This window comes from Lolium perenne, chromosome 3, assembly GCF_019359855.2.
Source record: "Lolium perenne isolate Kyuss_39 chromosome 3, Kyuss_2.0, whole genome shotgun sequence".
Lineage (NCBI taxonomy): Eukaryota > Viridiplantae > Streptophyta > Magnoliopsida > Poales > Poaceae > Lolium > Lolium perenne.
The window spans coordinates 21,988,245-21,996,709 of record NC_067246.2 but is presented as its reverse complement, the minus strand read 5'-3'; the positions used below and the strand labels follow the sequence as shown (position 1 = coordinate 21,996,709).

The 8,465-nt window shown below is 48.2% G+C and overlaps 1 pseudogene; it reads right to left on the bottom strand.

Annotated features, from left to right (window-relative positions):
• Positions 1 to 2,274: 2,274 nt before the first annotated feature.
• Positions 2,275 to 3,439, bottom strand: LOC127339146 (receptor-like protein 6; annotated as a pseudogene).
• Positions 3,440 to 8,465: the final 5,026 nt, after the last annotated feature.

Here is an 8,465-nt window from a genome sequence, read left to right as displayed (position 1 = left end):
CTTGTGTGCTATTGGTAAAGCATGGGAAAAATATCACATACATGATGGGTTCTTGTTTAGAGCTAACAAAATATGTGTTCCAGAATCGTCTGTACGTTCGCTCTTATTGCAGGAATCACATGCTGGAGGTTTGATGGGTCACTTTGGGCGTGAGAAGACGCTACTCATGCTCGCTGATCACTTTTATTGGCCAAAGATGAGGCAGGATGTGGACAGGTATGTGAAGAGGTGCATTACTTGCAACAAGTCCAAGTCCAAGTTGAAGCCTCACGGTTTGTATACTCCTTTACCGGCACCTACTACACCATGGGAAGATATTAGTATGGATTTTGTGTTGGGTTGTCTGCGTACTAAGAGATGCCATGATTCTATATTTGTGGTAGTGGATAGATTTTCTAAGATGTCACACTTTATTGCCTGCCACAAGAGCGACGATGCGTCGCATATTGCTAACCTGTTATTCAGGGAGATTGTACGTCTACATGGAGTCCCGAAGACTATTGTTTCTGATCGTGACGTGAAGTTTATGATCTACTTCTGGAAGACACTTTGGGAAAAGCTGGGGACGAAGCTACTTTTCAGCACTACTTGTCATCCCCAAACTGATGGTCAAACTGAGGTGGTGAATAGAACATTGTCACAACTGTTGAGATCCATGATCAGGAAAAACTTGAAGGTGTGGGAAGATTGTCTGCCGCATGTGGAGTTTGCTTACAACAGGGCGGTACATTCTACCACAGAGCTGTGTCCGTTTGAGGTGGTGTATGGTTTCAAACCCATTACTCCACTTGACTTGTTGCCTCTACCCATACATGAGCGAGTCAATATGGAGGCATCAAAGAGGGCAGATTTTGTACGGAAGATACATATGAAGACTAAAGAGCTAATAGAGAAGAAAGACAAGAACAATGTTGCAAGGGTGAACAAGAAGCGCAAGGAGATGTTGTTCAAGCCTGGTGATATGGTCTGGGTTCATTTTCGCAAGGATATGTTCCCGAAGCTATGGAAGTCCAAGTTGCTTCCTCGTGGTGCTGGTCCTTACAAAGTGCTTGCCAAGATCAATGACAATGCATATGCTATAGATCTTCCAACTGATGAGTTTGGTGTCAGTAATTCTTTCAATGTTGCTGATTTGACACCATATGACGGAGAAGACCTTGGAGCGTCGAGGTCGACGCCTTTTGAAGGGGGGAGATGATGAGGACATCCCTACCAATCTACTACCTTCGTCATTGCAAGATGAAGACGATGCTGCTGTGAAGCTCAAGTCCAATGAAGTCAGGATTGGATCCATTACAAGGGCTCGTGCGAAGCTACTTAAGGAGCAGGTGAATTCACTCCTAAATGATACTTCGATCGATGAGAACTTTATACTGCCTAAGTCCTTTTACTTATGTATGATCAGGTACGAAGATGGAGCAAGCATCACACGAGGAGAAGAGGAGCAGCTGGACGTGAAGCTGGATATGGAGCTGGACATGAAGCTGGATAAGAAGACATCCCATGTACGCGCGAGGGAGGAGAGGGAGGCATGCGCGAGGGAGGAAGACGACGTCCAGGCCTGCGCCACGCCCGGTCCGACCGGCCGCCACGCCGGACGGCCCGGTCTCACGTCCGGTCCAACCGGACGCCACGCCGGGTGAGCCCGGCGCCCGCCGGATCCTGCGCTGGTGCCAACCGGGAGGGTGTACTGTGCGTCACCCCGGTGGCCCGGTCACAGGCCGGTCCCAGTCCCGGTCCAACCCGGACCGGCCGGTCCCTGGCCCGGTCGACCGGCCCCAAGACCGGCCGTGTCCGAGTCAGTCTCGACCAGATCCCGATCTGGGTCGGTTTTTAATGTATTTTCTCGACTTCTGGTCGTCCTGAACTCCTATATAAGTGCCCAGGACGCCCCCATAATAGCTTTAGACCATGTTTAAGATAAACCCTAGTTTATAGTTGATTGCTTTGCAACTCTATTGAATCTATACACCAATTCGCATCGATCTGGTGTTTTGCTTCTGAAAATCTTGTGTGATCTGCTGTTCCATTGGGAATTAGACGATTGCAACTTACCGCTTCGTGGTCGGCGGCTACGTGTGCAAGTGTGTGGAGTTGCGAATATCTTGCAGGGTTGAGAGCTGTTGCATTGGCGACAGGGATCAGCCGAGAGACTCGTCAGCATCATACAAGTTATCATCCACTTATCCTCGTGTTTATCCGCTGTGTTCATCGTGTGTTCATCACCACCACCGTCGCTTACTGAGAAGATCGGGCAACCCCTTATCAAAGGTTCTACGAGGGAACCAACCCTGGAGATTTGTCTCAGCAAGTTTGAGTACACTTAAATTGGGAAAATCCAAGAAAAACTCTGGAAAAGGAGACGAGGCCATATCATAATTTTGTTCTAGGTTTCCACAGATAGAGTGTGGAGGGTTGACAGGGACGAACAAATAGGATCGATCAGATAACAATCACTCAAGCTAAGAACCTGGAGATCGGGAAGAAACTTAGCAAGAGCATGGCACCAATCTCTGTTGCTAGACATTTCCACTCCATCAAGGTAGAGCTCTCTCAGATTGTTGAGGTTGGCCACTAGGATACTGAAGTTGGGTTGCTCCAGCCAGAGAGAATTACAAACGTCACAGATCCTGGTATCATCGCCATACACAAAATATTCGGTAGTGCTTTGATAACTAGTAGAAAGATCCAAAGAGATAAGGCTGGCAAGTCTGCCGATGCCAATAGGTATCTGGCCTTGGAAGCCCGAATTGGAGAGGTTCAGGTGGGTGAGCAAGGAGAGACTCTCAAACCCACTTGCGGGGAGGCCAGACCGCAAAAACTATTCATGCTGACGTCAAGTCGTTGAAGCGAGGCTAGGTTGAAGATTGCAGGGTTAAGTTCAGGACTGTACAATCCACGGTCATTGAGTTCTATAGCGGTGACATGGCCCGAGGAGTTGCTGCAGCCAACACCTTTCCAAAGACAACAGTCAGTGCCTTCTAGCCATGACTCAAGGGGGTTGGGATAACGGAAGAATGAGAAGGATTTCTTTAGCTGGAGTAGGCTTGCAACCTGGTCTGGGTGGCACCGGAGAGTGAGGTTACCGTCACGGTGGGCGCTGGAGGTGGCTAGTGCGGGAAGCACTGCAAGAAAGAGTAGCAGCACCCAACCAATTAACGCCATTGGTGTCAACGCTAAACACAGTGGTGTCTTTTCTTTTCCTTTTGAGAGGAATGGTATGAGCGCTCCAATGCTTTATACAGAGGATAGAAAAGGCAAAACTGGAAACAAGAGGTTCAAAAAACAAGTGTAGCAACAGATTCGTCCGAAGAATTCAAGTTTATTCCGGTCTTCCCCGAAGTCGTCGAATGGATGCAACGGGGCAGGAACGAAAGCTCCAGTGAAGAAAATGTTCTACTGTCGTGCGAGACGGGTTGCACGTGTGCGGCCCTTGTAGATTTGTTTGGAGCGAGTAGTTATCGTCAATTTATTATCGCGAAATTGTGCGAAGGAGGATGGAGCTTGGTTCACTGTCCCTCCCAGTGGGACTAGATGGTTATCTGTGAGACCAGTCAAATACCATCTGGTGTTGCAGGTTGATTGCAGCTAGATGTAACCTGTGAGTAAAAGTGGAAATATCTCCGCCGTGATACCATGCAGCAAAAAGGAGAGTTCTGGAAAAAAAATTAGATTAATGGATTTGGGTACCGATGTACCACTTCTGTGTGCTCGATGGGTTCTGCATAGCTGGGACCGTACTTCTAAATTAAATGGACCTTTCGTCAGGTAGCCAGACACCTCGTAGACACACATTCAGATAGAATCAAACTGGTGAAATTTCCATTTATCCTTGAATTCGGCTAGCAGTTAAGCATGCGCCAAGCAAACAAACAAATAATGGAGCGAAGATGGCATGGGGTTGAAAAGGCTAGAACGAAGGAGGACACTGGTTGAACAGTACCTGCGGCGAAGCAACACAGGAAGAAATCAGCAACCGATTCGACCTGCGCGCTGATGGGAGCGTGTAGCAGAAGTGACACAGACTCCCCGTCACGGGACGGAACGCCGCACGCTTCCTCCCCGCACCACGGTTCAGGGTGCATCGTGGAAGCAGCGGCGTGGCCTAAGGTAGTGGTGGAGAAGGGAGCGTGGTGAGAGCTCCGGGCGAGCTGGTGAGAGCGGAGACGGCGGACCGCTCGGGAGAAGGGGACCTGGGCAGCCGGAACGGAGAAGCGGCCTTCCTCGCACTGTTAACTGGGCTTTGAGGTCGCACGAAGGCTCGAAACAAAGCACCCCAGAAAGTGAACCAGGAAAAGGCCGTTTAGAAACCCCAGTATGAGTTTGGGATACTTTTTCTAAAGTGGATCACGTTGCTGTTACAAACTGCTAATACCTCAGTGATAGTAAATGGAGTGCCGGGGAGAAGAATTCATCATACCAGAGGCCTTAGGCAAGGACATCCCACCTCGCCGATGTTGTTTGTGGTTGGGATGAAGGTTCTCACAGCCATGCGGCTAGAGGCATTGAGGAGCAACTGCTGAGGAGTCTGGCGGGTATCAACATGCAAACTTTCCCATAAGATATCTGGGCCTGTAATTGGCTTTGAGACCTTTGACGAGGGCAGAATGGCAGCCCCTCCTAGACGCGGTGATCCACGTATTCCCTGTCCGGCAACTGGGCCTCATCGGCCGTGCTGGCAGGCTAACGCTGATCAAATCGGTGATAATGGCGAAGCCAATTACACCACATTCTGATCGACAAACCCCCGGAATGGCTTGTGGAGGAGGTGATCAAACACATTCGATCTTTCTTTTGGGTAGGCAAAAAACAGGTAAATGGTGGCCAATGCTTGGTGGCCAGGGATAGCATTAGCAAACCTGCACGCCTTGCGGGCCTGGGAGTGAAGGACATCCGACTGCATGGGCTGGCGTTTAGAGCCAGATGGGCAGACCTTGGCAGGGTTTAACGATGGCAACTGACCCGGATGCTATTGTCGTGTTCCAGAGCCTGGCAAGAATCACGGTTGGAGATGGTAGGAAGGTGTTTTTCTCGAGAGACCATTGGATTAACGAAAGATCTGTTGAACAAATCCCCCCTCTAGTGTTGGTGTTCTCGACAGTAACCACAAGAAGAAAGAATAGTAGACTAGTCGCGGAGGCGCTCATTAATAACAGATGGTGTCAGACATTGACCTGGAACTCTATATTGAGGGATGCACACAGTGTGTCAGATTGTGGACAGAGATCGAGAGAATAGTCAAGAGCCTGATACCTTCTTCTGGACCAAATCAGCCACTGGGGCATGACACATATCGACTCCTCTGTCCGGGGATGACGGAATTCAACATGTATGAGGCGGTCTGGATACCATTTGCCCCTCTTAAAGGAAAAAATCTTCTCCTGGCTTGCTCTGAGATATCGCCTTTGGACCTCGGATCGAAGACAACGACATGGGTTACAGGATCACATAGACCCTATGTGCTCTTTGCTTGCAAGAAGATGATATTGTAGACCATATCCTCATGCAATGCCCCTATGCCCGTCAGGCCTGGTTTGGATGTCTTGTGGCAGCAGGGATGAACATCGTGGAGCCAGGAAGGGACAGTCATTTGGAGTCTTGGTGGGAGGCAGCGCGGAGCTTGGTGTGCAAGAAGGATAGGAGGAGTTCCCCGCCGTCGGAGAGGCTCCACCGCCGTCGCTGACTAATCAATCGTGAGGATCTTGCTTCCCAGCCGCCAACGGCCACCGCCCACCACACTTGAGGGAGGCTACTCTGGCCGTCGCCTGCTGACAGAAGTTCGGCGCTCTTCTCCCGGCCGCATCCGCGCGCGTCCTCTTCTGTGGATGGGAACGATTTCTGCCTGCATCACAAGCAAGCTTGGCAATTTTACCCATGGGTACGGGTACCCGCGGGTACCCTGCCCGTATGGGGAGGGTATGGGCACGTTTTTGTACCCATGGGTGGTACCCATACCCTGCCCATCAAGTTGTGGGTAGGGCATGGGTACGACTCCGTACCCGCGGGTATACCCATACCCTGCCCATAATACCTGACATGTGGACCCAAGACCAGTAACCAAACAATTAAGAAGGGCACAGTAGCCAAGCAGCCAAATGCAGACCCCGATGCCCAAATTAATTCCTAGTTGCCTCGTCTCCCGAATCAGCCCAATCCCATCGTTCTCGTCAATCGCCGCTGCTCCCCAACGCTCGTCTTAATCGCCATCGATACCCTCATGGCCTCACTCCCTAGTCCCTCCCCGTTCTTCACCAGCTCCCCAATCCCCATCGCTCCGCCACGGGACACCATGGAGCTGGCGAGAACCTAGCCGGAATCAATTTGATCTCCGCTCGGCGCTCCCCAAATTTCCTTCACGCTGGCAATCGCGGCAGGCTGTGGCCTAGCCGGAATCAATTAATCTGATCTCCGCCCGGCCCTCCCCAAATTTCCTTCAAGCTAGCAATCGCGGCAGGCTGTGGTGCGGTCAATAATAGCAGCAGTTTGCAGTGACATCTACACTGGATTAGCACGGCAAATCGGCAACAGCGTCCAAGCCCAATGGCTCCAACTCTCCGCTCCAGTACTAGCAACCCTGGCCCGGTAAGACATGTGACTCCCTGTAAACTAGCGATTTCTTTTTCAGTCAGGCCATCTACAGAATCTTTGAATCATGTAGTCAACTACAGCTTCTCCTCCAACGCTGTAAATGAGCGAATTACTTTTTCAGTCGGGCCATGTATAGAAGCTTTGAATCATCTAAAATGTCCTTGTGTAGAGGAAAACGTAAAATAGTCTGATGTGTACTAGTCTTAATATATTGTAGATTCTCCAACGCTGTAGGTTGAATCCTTTACCAGATGAATAAGTATTAGCTATCCTTGCACCATATAATATTAACTTTGCCCAAAATTGTGTTATGCTATTTTCGGATAGGACTGTCATATTTTTTTGCAATTCAGGAACTTATTTGTTAATTGCTCTGTATGATGCATAGATCATTGGCTTCTCAAGATGGAGCAGAAGGTTCAGCTGTGGCTGGTTCAGGGAATGGAAACTCCGTCGATCCTTCAGCGTCTCAACATGCTACTCCAACATCTCAAGTTGCTACTCCGATATCTCAAGCTGCTACTCCGACATCTGAAGCTGCTACTCCGACATCTCAGGTTACATCTGGTAGAGCTGGTTCTAAGAGGAAGCTAACATCTGCAGTATGGAATGAGATGGAATCAAAATTAGAAAATGGAGAATGGAAAGCTGAGTGCAATTATTGTCAATTTTTTTTTGCTTCGGGACCTAGAGCTGGCACCACTCACTTGCGTTCGCATTTGGATTCTTGTCCTGCTAGGCATGCACCTATGGGCCCAAAGCAACAAAAATTAAGGTTGACAAAAGGTGAAGGTGGCAAAGTGAATGTAGAAAATATCATTTTTGACCAAGAGAAGGCTAGGAAAGATCTTGCATTGATGATATGTGAACATGAGTACCTTTATCTATTGTAGATCATAGTGGGTTTCGCAGATTTTGTTCTTCTTTGCAGCCATTGTTTAAGATGGTGTGCAGAAATACTATTAGGAATGATATTGTGGCTATGCATTCTGCTCAAAGGGAGAAGATGGTGAATTTCTTTGCAACTTTCAAATACCGAGTGGCTATCACTACAGATTTGTGGACATCAGGCTATCAAAAGAGAGGTTACATGGCTGTTACTGCACACTACATAGAGATATTTGAAAAATTAAAGGCACGTGAAAAGAAATTTAAGTGTTGCCCAACCAAAGATGATTGGAAGTTTGCAAAAGAAATATGTGATAGGTTGAAGCTCTTTTTTGATATAACTGAGTTATTCTCGGGCACCAAGTATGTCACAGCAAATCTTTTTTTTCCTAAAGTGATTACCATTCGCTTAGCCATAAGGAAATGGGGTAACAGTGACAATGCGCTTATACAAAAAATGTCTGAGGAAATGAAGGATAAGTTCGAGAAGTACTGGAAAGATATCCATGGTCTTATGTCCGTTGCAACAGTTCTTGATCCAAGGTATAAATTCAATATTCTTAATGCTCTTTATGGTCCCCTCTATGGACGAGAGCATGCAGCCACAGAAATAGAGAAGGTGAGGAAGTTACTGATTGGATTAGTGAAGCAATATAAAGACGAAGTTGAAGGTGAGGATACATGGGATGCTTATGTTGCTGAGCCAGTTGGAGAAGAAGATGAAGCCATGAAACTCTATGATCTGTATATGTCTAGTCGTCCCACTGTACCTTCTTCATCAATCCATACAGAATTGGACTTGTATTTGGAAGAAGCTTGTCTTCCTAGAACACAAGAACTGGATATCATCACTTGGTGGAACGTTAGGGGCTCGAGGTTTCCTACCTTGCAAAAACTTGCTCGTGATATATTGCCTATTCGCATAACATCTGTGGCTTCCGAATGTGCATTTAGTACTAGCGGAAGAGTACTAAGTGCGCATCGTAGTA